This window comes from Hypanus sabinus, chromosome 15 (assembly GCF_030144855.1).
Source record: "Hypanus sabinus isolate sHypSab1 chromosome 15, sHypSab1.hap1, whole genome shotgun sequence".
Taxonomy (NCBI): Eukaryota; Metazoa; Chordata; class Chondrichthyes; order Myliobatiformes; family Dasyatidae; genus Hypanus; species Hypanus sabinus.
The window spans coordinates 38,948,906-38,967,881 of NC_082720.1; positions in this window are offsets into that span (position 1 = coordinate 38,948,906).

An 18,976-nucleotide genomic window follows, 5' to 3' on the forward strand; every position below is an offset into this window, starting at 1 on the left:
ACAAAGAAGGCATGACAGCAGCTATATTTCATAATAAGTTTGAGGAGACTTGGTGTGTCTCCAAAGACAAACTTAAGTATTTTGTGTCAGGCTTCACTATGGTAGACGCTAGCAGTATGTCAGAAATTTGAGAGTGTCAGGACATAGAAGTGGGTGCAGTTGCTATTACTGAAGAGAAGGTGCTTGGGAAGCTGAAATTCTAAAGGTAGATAAGTCACCTGGACCAGATGGACTATACCCCAGGGTTTTGAAAGAGGTAGCTAAAGAGATTTTGAAGGCATTAGCACAAGAAGCACTATATTCAGATTCAGTTTATTGTCATTTAGGAACCACAAATGCAATGCAGTTAAAAAATGAGACAACGTTCCTCCAGAATGATATCACAAAAGCATATGACAAAACAGACTACACCAGAAAATCCACATAACATTTGGCAATCCCCAATCCAGAGTCCGGAGAGGCTGCTGTGTATTAATATCGCACTACTGTCTTAGCGCGTTCCCCGGAAAGGAGCTACAAATCCACCAGACAAACAAGACCAAAAAACTAAAGCTACAAGACCTGCACAAAACCACATAGTTACAACAGTGCAAACAATAGCATAATTGATAAAAAAAAACAGACCTGCACAAAACCACATAGTTACAACATATCGTTACAACAGAGCAAACATTAGCATAATTGATTAAAAAAACAGATCATGGGCACAGTAAAAATAGTCCAAAGATGTTAAAGGACTATAAGTTCAGAAGAAATCACCACACAGTTTCCACAAGTCCCGAGGCATCCCACGCCGGAGGCAGAAGGGTATCCCCCGCTATGGACTTCCATGGCGCCGCCCGACTCAGCCTCACAGATGCAGCACACTATGAAAGCTCCATCGAAACCAGCCTCGCAGACGCAGTGCACACTGAAAGCGACCTGACCGTAGCGGACTCCGAGTCTGTCGAACCTCCAAGCCAACGACCATTCCCTCCAGCACAGCTTCTCCAAGCACCATCCTCTGCCGAGCGTATTAAGACGGCCCCGCCAATGGCCATTGGCAACGTGACCCCAAGGACTAGAGGCCTGTTCTTCCCAGCAGAGTCCCGGACCTCGCAGCAGCAACGAAGAAGGTCTTCCTGGAGATTTCCCGATGTTCCTCCATGCTCCCACGTCCATTTTCAATCGATTATGATTGTGCACGGTACCCCACTTCACAAATAACTGATAATCAACTCTGGAGTGGCCACTGCAAGCTGCATTGCGCCGCCATCTTGGTATATTCTGGAATGGTTCAGGATGACTGGAAAATTACAAATGTCATTCCACTCTTTAGGAAGGATGGGAGGCTAAAGAAAAGAAATAGACCAGTTAGCCCAACTTCAGTGGCTGGGATGATGTTGGAGTCCTTTATTAAGGATGAGTTTTTGGGGTACTTGGAGGCACATGTTAAAATAGACCAAAGTTTGCCTGTTTTCCTTGATGGGAAATCTTGCATGACAGGACTGTTGGAATTCTTTGAGCAATTAACAGACAGTATAGACAAAGAAGAGTCAGTAGATATTGTCCTGATGAAGGGTCTTGGTCCGATATGTCGACTGTTTACTCTTTTCCATAGATGCTGCCTGGCCTGCTGAGTGTGTTGCTTTGATTTCCAGCATCTACAGACTTTCTCTTGCAGTGTGTATTGTTTATTTGGATATTCAGAAGGCCTTTAACAAGGTGCTACACATGAAGCTGCTTAACAAGATAAGAACCCTTGGTATTACAGGAAAGATAACTGCATGGATAGAAGTTTGGCTGATTAGCAGCAGGCAACAAGTTAGAACAAATAGGGCCTATTCTGGTTGGCTGCTGATGACGAGTAGTGTTCCATCAGTGGAGTCAGGATTTGTCAATGATTTAGATGACAGAATTGATGGCATTGCGGCCAAGTTTGCAGATGATACAAACATAGGTGGAAGGGCAGGAAGTACTGAGTAAGCAGACAATCTGCAGATGGACAGTTTTAGATAATGGGCAAAGAAGTGGCAGGTAGAATACAGAGTAGGGAAGTATGTAGTTGTGTACTTTGGTAGAAGTAATAAAGGTATAGACTATTTTTTAAATGAGGAGACAATTAAAAAATCAGAGATGCAAAGGGTTGAGGGAGTCCTTGTGTAGGATCCCCTGAATGTTAACTTGCAGATTGAGTCAGTGGTAAGGAAGGCAAATGCAATGTGTGCATTCTTTACAAGAGGACTCGAATATAGGAGCAAGGATGTGCTGCTGAGGCTTTATAAGGCATTGGTCAAACTGCATGTGGAGTATTGTGAGTAGGTTTGCGCCCTTCATCCAAGAAAAGATGTGCTGGAATGACAGAGGGTCACAAGAAGTTCACAAGAATGATTCCAGGAATGAAAGCCTTAATATATGAGGAGCTTTTGATGTCTTTGGGCCTGTTCACACTGAGTTTGGGAGAATGTGAGAGGATCTCTTTGAATCCGATCTAATATTGAAAAGTTTAAAATATTGCAGAATACTGATAGGTCGGGTTGGCTGTTTGGAGGTTTTGTTGAGCTTGGCAAAATGTTTACAGACATTTTGGCTCCAATCAAGAAAACATCATAAGTGTGCATTTGAGGGTGTTGTTTCCTCAGAAGGCCGTCTTATATACTCCTCTGGGGTCCAATTGAATATTGATAAGATGTTGTGATCAGATTGGTTGGTTCAAAACACTGTGAACAGTTTAGTAGTAGCAGATCCTGACTGGCTAGATTCGATGGAAGTCCATTGGAAGTATTTGCTTCGCTGTCCAGATCCCGAGATTACTGGTGATTCATTGATTGTTGACATCACGACCAAATCACAATATCAATATTCATTCGGATCACAGAGGTGTACAGAAACCAGCATTTTGAGGAAACAATACCCTCAACAGTGCACTGTTTATTATTTTATTATTATTTCATTATTTATGGTTTTATATTACTATATTTCTTCACTATTCTCGATGTGGCTGTAATGAAACCCAATTTCCCTTGGGATCAATAAAGTATGTCTGTCTGTCTGTCTGTTGATGGTTTCTCACTTGGAGCTGAAGTGTCTGCAAACATTTTGCCAAGCTTGGTGATCAATCAAACTTCCAATATTGAAAGGCTGAGATAGAGTGGATGTGGATAGACTGTTTTCTATAATGGGTGAGTCTACGACCAGGGAGCACAGCCAATAGAGGGATGACCATTTAGAACAGAAGAGAAACAATAGCCCTTAACTCAGCAGTGGAGTATCGGGGCACTGTCATGACAGTGTTTCCATTGCAAGCTATTCTTGTTTTTACAAGGCCGAGTTGCTAGCTCGACGCTCAACCTGACTTAGATGTGAACTCAGGAACCTTCACTCCAGAGTCCAGAGCTGATATTATTGCACCACTGAGTGGGACTATTTAGAGATGAGAAGGAATTTCTTTCGCCAGAGGGTGGGGAATCTGTGAAATACATTGTCCCGGATGGCTGTGGAGTCCAAGTCATTGAGTATACTTAAAGTGGAGGTTCTTGGTTAGTCAGGGCATCAAAGGTTATGGGGTGAAGGCAGGAAAATGGGTTTGAGAAGGATAATAAATCAGCCATGATGGAATGGTGGAGCAGACTCGATCAAGTGGCCTAATTCTGCTTCTATGTCTTATGGTTTTATAGTCTTACGGTCATGGAGAGCATTCTAACTGGTTGCATCTGGTTCTAGTACAGTGGGACCACTGCACAGGATCAGAAACAGCTGCAGTACGTTGTAAACTCAAACAGCTCCATAATAGGCACTAGCCTACCCAGCATCGAGGACACCTTCAAAAAGCAGCTTCCATCTCAGGATTGTATGTGGTGACATGTATGCACTCTGATAATAAATTTTACTTTGAACTTTAAGGACCCGCACTTTAAGATCCACATCTCACTGCTACTACCAAGAGGGAGGTACAGGAGCCTGAAGACACATGCTCAACATTTCAGGAACAACTTCTTCCCCCGTGACATCAGATTTCTTACTGGACATTGAACCCATGAACACTTCCTTACTAATTTTTTTGCTCATTTTGCACTACTTATTTAATTTAATGTTTATATATACTTATTATTGTAATTTATAGTTTTATCATTATTATGTATTGAATGTACTACTGCTGCAAAACAATAAATTTCACAACATATGCCAGTGATATTAATTCTGATTCTGTTTCTGAACTGATCATTATCCCACTTTGGTAACCTTCTATATTATTCACATCTTTGTTTACATTGTGATTTCTGTCATGATCACTCTTCCTTGATCAATCTTTTACCATAGTGTTACTGATGAACTTAATATTTTATGAAATACAGCAAGAATACCAACAATAATATAACTGACTAATGGAAGAAGCATAATGGCCCCTTATGTTTGCTCCATTAGTTCTTAAGATTATTGCTTGTTCTCCAATTCATGTCTACTTTCCTGCCTAATCCCCAAATTAATTTATCTCCTTAGTGTCCAAGACTATTACTCTCATTCCTAATGAAGGCAACCACATCAGAAAAGACCATTAAAGTGCTGAGGATAATGTTCACCAGGACTGGCATACCAGAGCAAATCTGCACAGACAATGGACGACAATTTGTCTCTGAAGAATTCCAAAGTTTTGTGAAGAGCAATGGAATGAAACACTTTATATCGGTTCCTTACCATCCATCCACAAATGGCTTGGCAGAAAGATTTGTACAGACAGTCAAGAAAGCCCTCAAGGCAAGTGACAGCGAAAATTGACCACTACAACACAAGATAGGCAACTTCTTCCTTGCCTATCTTAATGCAGTACATGCAGCCACTAACCAGACTCCAGCAATGATGTTTCTAAACAGGAACCTGAGGTCAAACCAAATGTATGGTGTGATTTAGAGAACAGACAGTTCAAACACTTGAATGCTAAGTCAACACGGAGCTTCATTGTGGAACAGTCAGTTCTTGCACGGGATTACCAGACTGAAAAGTGGCAGCCCGGTATAATTTCCGCCATAGATGGGCCACTGATGTATAGAATACAAGTGGGAGAGAATGTATGGAGACGACATGTGGATCAACTCCTGGATGCTCAGGTGCAAAACTCAACAATGCCTTGTCCAGACTCCCATGACACAGAAGCACGTCATGTGGATCAAATACTGAATGCTCAGGTCAAAAACACAACATCTTGCTGAATCCAGAGACATAGAAGCAAACACTCCTGATGTGACCATATCAACCTCGTCCACAGATAAGCCTGTCATCAGTGCTGAGAACCCACCTGATGTAATGAAGTCAATGAGCTCAGCACGTGTGCAGGAGGCAGCGCCAATGCAGTCGTTGATGTAGCGAAGGAAAAGAGGGGGACGGATACCCGTATAGACTTGGAACATGGACTGTTCCACAAAGCCAACAAAAAGGCAGGCGTAACTGGGACCCATGCGGGCGCCCATGGCTACACCCTTGGTTTGGAGGAAGTGGGAGGAGCCAAAGGAGAAATTATTGAGAGTAAGAACTAATTCCGCTAGACGGAGGAGAGTGGTGGTAGAGGGGAATTGATTAGGTGTGGAATCCAAAAAGAAGCGAAAAGCTTTGAGACCGTCCTGGTGGGGGATGGAGGTATATAGGGACTGGACGTCCATGGTGAAAATAAGGCGGTGGGGGCCAGGGAACTTAAAATCATTGAAAAAAATTCGAAGTGAGAAGTGTCACGAACATAGGTGGGAAGAGATTGAACAAGGGGGGATAAAGCAATGTCAAGGTATGCAGAACTGAGTTCGGTGGGACAGGAGCAAGCTGAGACAATAGGTCTATCTGGACAGGCAGGTTTGTGAATCCTGAGTAGGAGGTAGAAATGGGAAGTGCAGGGTGTGGGAACTATGAGGTTGGTGGCAATGGATGGGAGATCCCCAGAGCTGATAAGGTTGGTGATGGTATAGGAGACAATGGCCTGGTGCTCCTTAATGGGGTCATGATCAAGGGGTAAATAAGAGGAGGTATCAGAGAGTTGTCACTGTGCCTCGGCCAGGTAGGGGTCAGTACGTCAGATAACAACAGCTCCCCCCTTATCAACGGGTTTTATAGTGAGGTTGGGATTGGTGCGGAGGGAGCGGAGAGCAGAGCGTTCAGAAGGTTGGAATTGGAACAGGATGTGGTGAAGTCGAGACGTTTGATGTCCCATCAGCAATTAGCAATAAGGAGATCCAGAGCAGGCAGAAGAGCAGAGCGGAGTGTCCATGAAGAGGAGGAGGGTTGAAGATGGGAGAAAGGGTCATTGGTGGGGGTAGGAGAGTCCTTGCCAAAGAAATAAGCTCAGAGACGGAGCCGGTGGAAGAAGAGTTCAGCATCATGGCGTACGTGGAACTCGCTGAGGTGTGGGCGAAGGGGGACAAAGCTGAGGCCCTTACTGAGGACAGAGCACTCTGCCTCAGAGAGTTGAAGGTCGGAGGGAATGGTAAAGACCCAGCACGGATGAGAGATGGGATCAGAGGGGGGAGGGAGACTGGTAGTGTCAGTGGAGAGGGAAGGGTTGGGGTGAGAGGAAGATGGAGCCTCTGAGGGCCCAGGAGCTGACGATGGGATCTGAGGGAGAGGGGATGGCAGAGTGGTGGTGGGGGAAGGGGAGACGGGAGACGGGAGTCACAATCGCAGCATCTGTAAAGACCCGGCCTGGCAATCAAGGCTGGAGTCGCAGTCGGTGTTCCGAGTCTATACGGGTATCCATCCCCCTCTTTTCCTTTGCTACATCAATGACTGTATTGGCGCTGCCTCCTGCACGCATGCTGAACTCATTGACTTTATTAACTTTGCCTCCAACTTTCATCCTGCCCTCAAATTTACCTGGTCCATTTCCGACACCTCCCTCCCCTTTCTTGATCTTTCTGTCTCCATCTCTGGAGACGGCCTATCTACTGATATCTACTATAAGCCTACAGACTCTCACAGCTACCTGGACTGTTCCTCTTCCCACCCTGTCTCTTGCAAAAATGCTATCCCCTTCTCACAATTCCTCCGTCTCCGCCGCATCTGCTCTCAGAATGAGGTTTTTCATTCCAGGACGAAGAAGATGTCTTCCTTTTTTAAACAAAGGGGCTTCCCTTCTTCCACCATCAACTCTGCTCTCAAACGCATCTCTCCCATTTCCCGCACATCTGCCCTCACCCCATCTGCCCGCAACCCTACTCGGGATAGGGTTCCCCTTGTCCTCACCTACCACCCCACCAGCCACCAGGTCCAACGTATAATTCTACATAACTTCTGCCACCTCCAACGGGATCCCACTACCAAGCACATCTTTCCCTCCCCCCCTCCTTCTGCTTTTTGCAGGGATCGCTCCCTACGCGACTCCCTTGTCCACTCGTCCCCCCCATCCCTTCCCACCGATCTCCCTCCTGGCACTTATCCTTTTAAGCAGAACAAGTGCTACACCTGCCCTTACACTTCCTCCCTCACCACCATTCAGGGCCCCAGACAGTCCTTCCAGGTGAGGCGACACTTCACCTGTGAGTCAGCTAGTGTGGTATACTGCGTCCGGTGCTCCCGGTGTGGTCTTTTATATATTGGTGAGTCCCGATGCAGACTGGGAGACCGTTTCGCTGAACACCTACGCTCAGTCCGCCAGAGAAAGCAGGATCTCCCAGTGGCCACACGTTTTAATTCCACGTCCCATTCCCATTCTGATATGTCTATCCATGGCCTCCTCTACTGTCAAGATGAATCCACACTCAGGTTGGAGGAACAACACCTTATATATCGGCTGGGTAGCCTCCAACCTGACGGCATGAACATTGACTTCACTAACTTCTGTTAATGCCCCTCCTCCCCTTCTTACCCCATCCCTGACATATTTAGTTGTTCGTTTTTTTTTCTCTCTCTCTGCCCATCACACTGCCTGTTCTCCATCTCCCTCTGGTGCTCCCCACCCTCCCCCTTTCTTTCTCCCGAGGCCTTCCATCCCATGGTCCTTTCCCATCTCCAGCTCTGTATCACTTTCGCCAATCACCTTTCCAGCTCTTGGCTTCATCCCACCCCCTCCGGTCTTCTCCTATCATTTCACATTTCCCCCTCACCCACTACTTTCAAATCTCTTAGTATCTTTCCCTTCAGTTAGTCCTGACGAAGGGTCTCGGCCCGAAACATCGACAGTGCTTCTCCTTATAGATGCTGCCTGGCCTGCTGTGTTCCACCAGCATTTTGTGTATGTTGTTTGAATTTCCAGCATCTGCTGATTTCCTCGTGTTTGTTTGTTTTTATGAAGATTATCCATGGGAGGTTATGGCTCTGTGGTCTAAATTCATTCCAAACATGAAGATAGCCTATGATAAGGGACTATTCCCATCAATTCAATATCCAGCCCGATTAAAATTATTTCCCAAAGATTCGACTCCACGTGTTCTTCTGGACCCCAAAGAGAAGTTGGACTATGTTAACTCTATTCCGCTTGTAGCCAAAGTTTGAATGGTTTTAGGTCTGCTGAATAATCATTCTTTCGGAAAGAAGATAAGCTTTGAATATTTTTGATTTGCTTAAGATGTCCTTTGATTGATCAACCATTTAAAGAAGATGTGAACCTTTCGATGTGAATGATGAATGACTTTTCGAAATCTGTTTGGTCTACTGAGTGAATTAAGACAACGGATAGGTTGTTTGATTATCTGTTTTATTATTTGGTTTATGCTCCTTTTTTCATTAATTAAGTGATAGTTTCCATAGATCATAAGGTTTTTTTCTTTTATATATAGTTGGGAGTGCTTAGTCGATAGATAATTAGTTTTTCTAAAAAAAAGTTTTTCATTGGGCGTGTCAGTTAAATGGAAAATGGTGCTGATTTTTCTTCACTAGAGATTACATAGGTATTTCTATCTTTGTTTAATTTTATAGTTTTGGCGTCCTTGGAGATTGTTTTGCATTCCCCAGCATGTTTTTAAGGATTAAGAATAAACATTTTTTCCTCTGAACTTTTATGCTGGATATGGGGAGCTAGATGTTGTAGAGAAAAACGGAACAGTGCTGGCCTTTTGGCCCATATTGTTCTGCTTACCTTTCAATTTACTTCATGATTAATTTAATGCTTCTGTCCTGTAGAGAATTCTATTCATCTTTCACTATGAGCCTATGTAGGAGTTTTTTGAATGTCCTTGTTGTGTCTGCCTCTATGACTACCCATGGTAGATCTTCTCACGTACCCACTGGTCTAGGAAAAAAACATCTCTGAGATCCCTATACTTTCTTCTGATCACCGTAAAATCGTGTCCTCTTGTATTAACCATTTCAGCTAGGAATCTGTTCCATGTTTTAATGATTACCTCGTCTTACCCGTGTCCATTGTTTCAGTACAATAATACTCTGTAAAGTAACGGAAGGCATTAAAGTAAATTGTTATTTAAATTGCATATATATCAGTTAGAAGTAAGGCCTGTAAGTGGGCAGAAGAACCAGTTAACATGACTTGGTATGGTGTTGTTGTGTGTTAGGCTTTTTATATTTAGCAAAAAAAAATTCCTTTGCAGGGCCTTTCTACTTTAGGGCTGTATCTTGTCTTTTTTTGTAACTGAGGGGAGGAATTAAGGAAAGCTTTTTAAAACCACTATTATAAAATGGGCAGCTCGCGGGGTTTCTCTCTTTTTTTTACTCTATGGGAAGGCATTTTGGCTTTTTTTTGCTGAATGTCGGGCTTTTTGGGGTGCTGGGAGGATTGGGGCTAGTTTTGCTTTATAGGATCAATTGTAAGATTAATTTTAGTTTTCTTTTTGGTATTTTTTCCCATTACGGAGTTCCATAGCATGCATATTTTGTGTATGTTTGTACTTCTCACCGCCAGTTTTGATTAGCCTGCGCTGGTATGCGTCCATTTATGTGTTAAATAAAATAATTTTTTATGGCAATTCAACAGATAAATGTTATAAGTTGGAATGTACGTGGTTGGAATCAACTTATTAAGCGAAAGAAGACTTTTAAAATCATTAATCAATTCCAACCTGAGATAATTTCTGTTCAAGAAATGCATATCAAAACAGACGATCAAAATAGATTTTTTTAAATGTGGAAGGGCCTTCAATTTCATGCTACTTGTCAAAATAAAACAAAGGGTGTATCTATTTTTATCTAATATTTTATTTATCCAAGAAGATATTGTGTCAGATATTAATGGTAGATTTTTAATTGTTAAAGGAACAATTTGTAATAGAAAAATTGTTCAGGTTAACCTATATGGATCTAATGTAGACAATCCTTCTTTTTAAAAAAAATGTATTTTCTTTATTGTCGGACTTAAATGAAAATATGTTGTTAATGGGTGGTGATTTTGGCTGTTGTTTAAACCCTTTGATTGACAAGAGTTCAACTAATCAGCAGCTTCCGAGTTGTTCTGCATCAATTATTAACTCTTTTCTAATTGATTTTAGCCTGGTTGAAATTTGGAGACATTTACATCCTAATAATAGAGATTATTCTTTTTTTTCACATGTACACAAAAAATATTCGCAAATCAGTTACTTTATAGTTGATCCCCAATTTTTGTCCAAAGTCCAGAAATGTGAATATGATGCTATAGTTCTTTTGGATCATGCGCCTTTAAGTTTAGCTTTTGAATTGAATGATGTCGCTATTGCAAATTTGCCTTGGAGTTTTACAGAAAATTTATTACAAAGTCCGGACTTTGTCAAATTTATTGGGACTCAGATAAAACATTTTTTTCTTTTTAACAATATGGGAGATTATATGGGATACATTTAAAGCATATTTGCATGGTCAGATAATTTCCTATTCAGCTAAATCAGGTCGAACTTTTGATCCTCAATTTGATTTTGAGAAAAGGTGGGGTTCATTCACCCGCTACTATCATCTGATTTGAGTTAATTAATATGGTTTCCTTCCGATTTTTCTTTAAGTGGATTTGAGTTGGTGAATTGATGTTTTTTTTATGGAAGCTTGTACGATGTATAGCTCTGGGGTTGTGCTCCCAATGGGTTGTTTTTTTTGCTTTTGTTTTTTTTAGTTAGTGGGGGGTTTTTGTAGTTAGTAAGGGTTCTTTTTTTTCCTTATTTTTCTTTCAAAAAATATTCTTATTTTATTATGTTATTCTTATAATGTTATTTGCTAATTTAATTCCTTATTGCTCATAATGACATATTGACTTAATGTATTTTTGTCAATATTCAATAATAATTAATAAAAAGATTTTAAATGAAATGAAATGAAGCCTAGCATCCCATAGGCCTTCTTAACTATCCTATCAACCTTTGCAGCGACCTTGAAGTCCTCTTGTAACTGTTGACATTCTACAGCTCCATTCTCAACTCCTCCAATCTTTGTGTCATCCGCAAACTTACCCATCCTTCTGCCTCTTCATCCAGGTCATTTATAAAAATCACAAAGAGCAGGAGTCCCAGGACAGATCCTTGTAGCACTCCACTAGTCACCGACCTCCAGGCAGAATATTTTCCTTCCACTACTACCCTCTGCTTTCTATCCATAAGCCAATCTTTTATCCAAACAGCCAATGTTCCACTGATCCCATGCCTCATGACTTTCTGGGTGAGTCTCTCATGGGGGACCTTGTCAAATGCCTTGCTAAAATCCATGTAGACCACATCTACCGCACTACTCTCATCAATTTCTTTTGTTACCTCTTCAAAAATCTCAATTAGGCCCGTGAGACACGACCTTCCCTTCACAAAGCCATGTTGACTATCCTTGAGTAGACTGTACTTCTCCAAATGTTCGTAGATCCTATCCTTAAGAATCCTTTCTAATAGTTTGCAGACCACTGATGTAAGAGTCACCGGTCTATAGTTCCCAGGATTCTCCCTAATACCTTTTTTAAACAAGGGAACTACATTTGCCATTTTCCAATCCTCTGGCACTTCCCCTGCGGCCAAAGAGGATTTAAAGATCATAGCTACTGCTCCAATGATCTCTTCTCTCACTTCCCACAGTAACCTGGGATATATCATGTCCAGTCTTGGGCACTTAACAATCTTGATGTTTTTAAGAAGATCCAACACTTCTTCTTCCTTAATCTCCACATTGTCTAGCACACAGACCTGTTCTATTTCGACCTCACCCTGATCAAGGTCCTTTTCATTTATGAATACTGAAGCAAAGTATTCATTTAGGACCTTCCCAACCTCCTCCGCCTCCAGGCATATGTTGCTTTCTTTATCCTTTAGTGGCCCCACCTTCATTCTTGTCATCCTTCTGTTCTTCACATACGCATAGAATGCCTTGGGGTTCTCCTTAATCCTACATGCCAAGGGCTTCTCATGCCCCCTTCGAGCTCTCCTAAGTCCTTTCTTAAGCTCCTTCCTCGCTACCCTATATTTCTCATCAGCCCCTCCTGCTTCCTGCTTCTTATATCTAACATATGCTTCCTTCTTCCTCTTGATGAGTTGCCTCACATGTTAAATCAGCCACGGTTCCCTTTTCCTACCATTTTTTCCTTGTCTCAGTGGGACAAACCTATCCTGAACCCAGCATAAGTGGTCCATAAACTTCCTCCACATTACTTCTGTGCTTTCACCCTTGAACATCTGTTTCCAATTTACTCTCGCTAGTTTTTGCCTCAGCCCTTCATGGTTAGCCCTTCCCCCAGTTAAGCACTTTCCCATTTTGTCTGTTTTTATCATTTCCATAGCTATGCTGAAGCTAAGGGAGTTGTGGTCACTCTCACCAAAATGCTGCCCCACCAAGAGGTCTGCCACCTGATCAGATTCATTACCCAGAACTAGATCCAATATGGCCTCTCCTCTCATTGGCCAGTCCACATACTATATTCTTCTGAGTGATTCCCACAACGTGCTAATCCCTAAGTGGGCTACAAGATTGTTGTCTATGGCAGAGTTAAAATATGGAAAAAACATCAAACCCAAATGGGTCGGGGACAGTGGAAACAGTCAAACCAGTTGGCTTTGAACTTGCCATGAGGTTGAAGGAATGGAGGCTGCCATTTTATGAAGCATCTCTGCTCTGCACCTTCCATTTTGAGCGATGAAGTTGCTTGGGTTGATTAATCTTTTGAAGTAGACACAATGATGCTCCAGGTATTCTGTTGGACTAGAAATAATTTCCAAATAAGAAGTTATTTGTGAGGTTCTTTGGTTAGATACAACATGCAGGTTTGTGACTGTTGAGGTCTGTGTCTGCCCTGACTGATTCAAGCTGGTTATTGGTTTTGTAGCTGATTTTATACAAAGAGCCACAAATAATGTGTTGTCAGTTGTCACTTGCAGAAGAAGGCAATAAGTCGATGTTGGCTTGGAGGAGAGCCAATAAGACGACAAGAAGGTATTAAAGGTCATTCAGATGACACACAGCCAATAACACTAAAAAGTAACATTTCAACTGGTAAGGAATGAGTATAAAAGCAAAGGTTTTCAGATACAAGATAGCAATAACTCTCTCCAGAGACCCACCATTGCAAAGAAGACCCTCCATGCCAGGATGAATCACCTGGCCGAGGAGGTCCCCTACTTTGGTGTTATAAATTGGAAAAGTGGTCTGAGGGAGCATTGGTACAAAGGGAACAGAAGAATTCATGTTTTAAGTTGTACAGATGGTTTCAATTGTTGTTTGTGCAGAGGCAATAAAGTGTGAGCTTTGATTAATGATGAGTTGTGTAGTGAATTTCCTAAACAAGTTCCATTGATGAATGGTCAACAAGATATCTGTCTTATTCTGTATACTGCATGCATTTGAGTATAACTCCTTCAGTGCTGTATTTATCACTCTTTTGGATTTCTTCCCATGTTACACCAGCTCATCCCATTGATTGCCCTATTATCTACCTCTGCTTCCTCATAGCCTCACTATATACAGCATACCTGATAGAATACCACCTGCCCTATCCTCAGCCCTAACTCTCTGGTTCCCATCCCCCTACCAAATTAGTTTGAACCTTCCCCAAATCCAAATAACTTGCAGCCACTGGTTCCCTCTCAAATACCTCAAAGATGAATCAAACACAATTTATCATAAGTACATGATTACTTAACACAATCACATAATTATTCCCTAAGTATTTTTGTTACAGGTTTTAGCACCTTCCCAACTATCAATGTCAGGATAAGAGATTCAAGTTCCCTGATTGTTTTAAAGGATATGGTCATATTTGCTACTTTATAATCTGTGTTTGTTCGATTCTGCTACTTTTTCTTTATTCCTCATTTGAAATTCTCCAATTAAAATAGCTAAATCTCAATATTTATAAGTGAACCTGCTCCCTAGTTGGTTCATCAAAGTACTATTTACAAATCCATCTCATATATGTTGGTGAATTTATCTTGTAACTTAACTTACAACTAATGCTATTGTATATTCCTATTTTTACATGGACTTCAGATTTCCAGCATCATTGTCCCTTTGTTATCTTTGCAGATGGTGTTTTCTGGTCACTGACAGTGAGTTGCATTTAGATAGTACAGCTGGGAATTCACATAAAAGCTAAACAGTGTGCTAAATTGTTTGTCACAGTAACAATTTCAGATACCTTTCATCCTCCTGTTAATCTGAGGATATTACAGCATTTGAACTGTTCACAACCAGAAAATTCTTAAGCAGATTCTCACAATACACACGCAGAATGTCCTAAACATCTCTAAAACTGTGCATTATGCCTTGCCTATTTATAAATGGGATGGGATTAGTTTGGAGTAATGAGGCAGGCAGGTATATAGTTCCCTAAAAGTAGTGCCGCAGATAGACAGGGTGTGAAGAAGGCATCTGGCATGCTGGCCTTCATCAGTCAGGGCATTGATTATACAAGTTGGAATGTTATGTTGCATTTATACAAGATGTTGGTGAGGCTGCATCTGGAATATTTAGTTCAGTTTTGGTTGTCTTATGGGAAAGATATCTTGAAGTTGGAAAGAATTCAGAGGAGATTAACAACAATGTTGCCAGGATTTACAGCTTGCTAAGTTAACAAACTTCATGCCACATGCCTGTGATATTAAATCTGATTCTGATTCTAATTCATGGAAAGAGGTTGAGAAGGTTTGATGGTGATATTAAACAAGAGACACAACATTTTCATCCAGATGGTGGTCAGTATATGGAATGAGCTGCAGTTGAAGTTAGTATATTAACAGCATTTAAAAGGCAGTAGGAAAGGCCTGGAGTGCCATGGGCCAAACATGGACAATTCGGACTAGCTTAGGTGGGAATCTTGGTTAGCATGGATCAGCTGGGCTGAAGAGCCTGTTACCATGCTGTATAACTCCGGACAGAGTGAAAGGAGTAATTAAATTAAAACTAAAATGTTATATGACATAAAAACAGGTTGTGTGATAGAACCATGTTATTTTAATATTTATGGTCCTGTTAACATTATTCATCTGTTTTCATCAAAACTGGCCATTTAGCTATAATAATCAATCTACAACACTGACTCAGTTTCTCACTCTTTCCTTAGTCTGTCCTGACTTGCTGGGTACCTATAGTTTTGTGTTTTCTAACTATTTTAACTCCTTTGTTAGTATTTTCTCTTATCAATTACTTTCATTAATCTATCAACCAGATGACTTCACCTTGCTTTCTCATTTTCCTAGTTGTGTTAGAGCCTCCCACCTGAAACATTAATTCTGTGTCTCTTTTCACAGATGCTGTCATATGATGGGCGTTTCTTGAATTTTTTTGTTTTACTTAAGGTTTTGTTTAAATTAATTTATCCACTTTGCAATTTAATTCTTCCAGAATTAAATGTAAGTGCTTAGATGTTTTACTTAAATTTCCTCAGGGAGAATCAGATTTTTTAAATGATATTTTGTTTGTCATCTGGTGTCACTTATAGATGTCTATGTTTAAATCAATATTTCATTTCCTTCATTGAAGTCCTCCAAGTATCATTTTCAATTTTTTGCCAGTTGCATCATACACCGGGATGCTCTCTACAGTTACCTAATGAGGTAACCATAACCTTTGGCCAGGAGCAGATGTTCTCAGGTGGTGCCCAACCTTCACTAAGTGTCTCGACCCTTAACTCTACACTCTCCAGTTGGCAGGTCAGCAGTGGTGGCCAAGTCACTGTCCATCTGCTCCTGACTTCCAGCTCAACCCCTCTCACCTGCTCCATATCCAACAAGAGGCTCTTTCTGCTTCCCTCCCCATCCAGCGAGCTGCTTGGTTCTTGCTCTTTTTAACAAGGCCCAGCACAGACAGCAACCTCCATGCCAATCTTTCTGGGAATCCTCTACAGCTGATCTCCATGTGGAATAACCATGTCTGCCATCCTTTGTCCCTGCAGTCCTGGACTAAGGACTGGTACTTCAGGGCCTTCCTCTCCTAAGCCTTCGCGCATCCTACTTCCCATGGTACTGTGAGCTCCTCCAGGATGATTTTCTTGACTTTGGTGGACTCCAGAACTTTGTCTGGCTGAAGTGTGGTTTGCGTCACTTCCATTAACTGTAGCTTCCTTGCCACATTGACCCTCATCCCATGATTTGGCAATTTTGCAGTAGATCTTTTTAGGCTCTTTGATGTGACCGTCTCCTTGATGAAAATGACTGCCCTGTTTGTCTTTCTGCCAGCTGGTCTCTATTTACACCTCTCCCGCTCCAGTGTGTCAGCAAAGGACTACAGGACCTTGTCGTCACGGCACTTATACTGGCCTTGTGTTAAAGCTGTTTTTGCATCCTGACAGTATATGTGCCAGTGAATCCCGCTGATCACAAAACTTGCAATTAGGGTCCTCTCTGAGTCCCCAAGTGTGCAGCTGTGATGGTGTAGGGAGAGTGTCATACATGGACTGAAAGAGGAAAGAAATGTGGAAGGGCTCCAGTCTCCAAAGCTCTGCCTAAATGATCTTGAGCCTGGGAAGATCCCATTTCATCCAGACACCCTGTGACCTCTGCTCTGCTGTCTTTGATACCTGCCTTTCGTGTCCATGGTTTTGTACCTCTACCGGGATCGTGTCACACCTATCCCTTGCACTTGCACTCCTTCATTGTTAGAAGTGTGCTGAGCCAAGGCCTTGTCGTCCCAGGCATGGGTTGCCAAAGATGTGTCTCAATTGCAGGGAGCTTACAGTGTGGTCTATGGCCAAGTTGGCGGCCCACTTTCGGCCCAAACTTCTTGTGACTCTTGCTTGGTTTATTAGCTTGTCATTGGAGCCCCTCAGTGTTAACACAACTCTACGCTCTGCCACCTTGAACTCCACAACCGATAACAATGGGAGCTGTAGCTAGCCTGATCTTATGTAGAGCCCCACAGAAGAAAAACTTGGGGGAATCCCCAGCTAACTCAGCAGGTGCTTATTGACTTTCCTCTCGATGCCTTCTACAGTGGTCATGGGGAACTCGTACACTGTGAAAAGCCAGAGCAGCCATGGTAGAATGCCATGTTGGTACAGCCATGTCTTAAATTTACCAGGGAGTCCGGTTTTGTCAATCTTCTTCAGCCACTCTTCAATCTGCTTTACAGTGTCATTGAGGTTGGCACTGTCTATCATTGCTATATTAAACCAATTTCCAAGAAACTTTACTGAGTTGTCTTCTATGGATGGAATGATTTCTCCCTGTACTTGAAAACTGAACTTACTAGTAACCTTACCCTTTTTGATTACCATGCATCTAGTCTTCCTGGCCATCAAGGTCATCCTAGCACAGAGAGCTACATTGTCCAGGGTTTCCAATATCCATCTTACTTGGACATGGGTTACACTGGTTACTATGATGTCATCCATGAATCCCATATCTCAGGTTGTTGGATACCAGATTCCAACAATGGGTGTCAGGTTACTTCTGCTACTGCTGATATGAGGATGTTCATGCCCATGACAAACAAGATGAGGGAGATGGTACAGCCAGCTAGAATCCCTTTTTGGAGGTCTTGCCACCTGGTTGTAAAGAGGACTGAAGTAAAGCAGAGATTGAATCCTTTTAGGTAGCTGGTGATCATATCTTGTGTTACTGGTGGGATATGGTAGTGGTCCAGGCCAACTTGGATGATGATGTGTGGAATTGATCTGTAAGCATTGGATAGGTCTATCCAGAGAACTGTCAGGTTGCCTTTCATCTGTCTGGCCTTGCAGATCAATTGGCTGATTATTGAGGTATGTTCAAGGCACCCAGAAAAACCCGAGACACCACCTTTCTGGATGGATGTATTGATTTAGTGGTTCTCCATTGTGAGAGGTCAGCCTTCTCACAAGCACTGAGAAGAATATCTTGCACTCCATACTAAGGAGGGAGATTGTCCTAAACTGGATGACTGTGGAGGAATGTCCTTTCTTGTGAATAAAGCATCTTTCAGCCATTTTTCAGCTTGGTGGAATAGAGCCTTTGGTTCAAATCTTCCTCATTATCTTCCACAACCTCCAGAGGAGTTTTGGGCATTTTTTATATACCTTGTAGAGTATACCACTTGGTCCTAGGGTGCCAAATGACTAAATTCTCTTGATGATATCCTGGACCTCCTGTCACATGGGCTCTGCCACATTAATCTTGGATGCTGGGATTCTTGGTTGGGGGGTCTTTTGGATTGAATTCCAATCCCTGATTCCTACAGGGATCACTGTGTGATTCCACAGAAATTCTTCCCCCTCCTGCTTTGAGCTGATTAAGGTACCAGATTTTCACTGGCTGAGAAGAGCCCTGGTGAACCTGAATGGGTTTTTAACAAAATGCACTTCCCTTCTCTCTTTCCCTCTTCTTCGCTTTTGCAGCTTCTCCACCCTCCTGAACTTGTGCAGCAGTTCCCATAGTTTGCTGATTAGATCTTTGACACCACCTTTTTCGTCAGGTGAACTGTTTTTGAATTGTTTGTTCAGGGTCTTTATCTTTCTTCTCAGGTGGCAGATCTCCCCATCCCTCCTGTTCAGTTCCTGTGAGGATTTAAGATCCCCATTGGGCCAAATCACTCTTTAGTAAAGTTGAACACAATGGCTGTGAGGGACCCAATTTTCCTGTAGACAGGTCCTGCCAATGTAGCTTCCAAGATGTAATCCAGGTCATCATTGAACTGCTTCCAAGATACATTGTCTGATGATCAA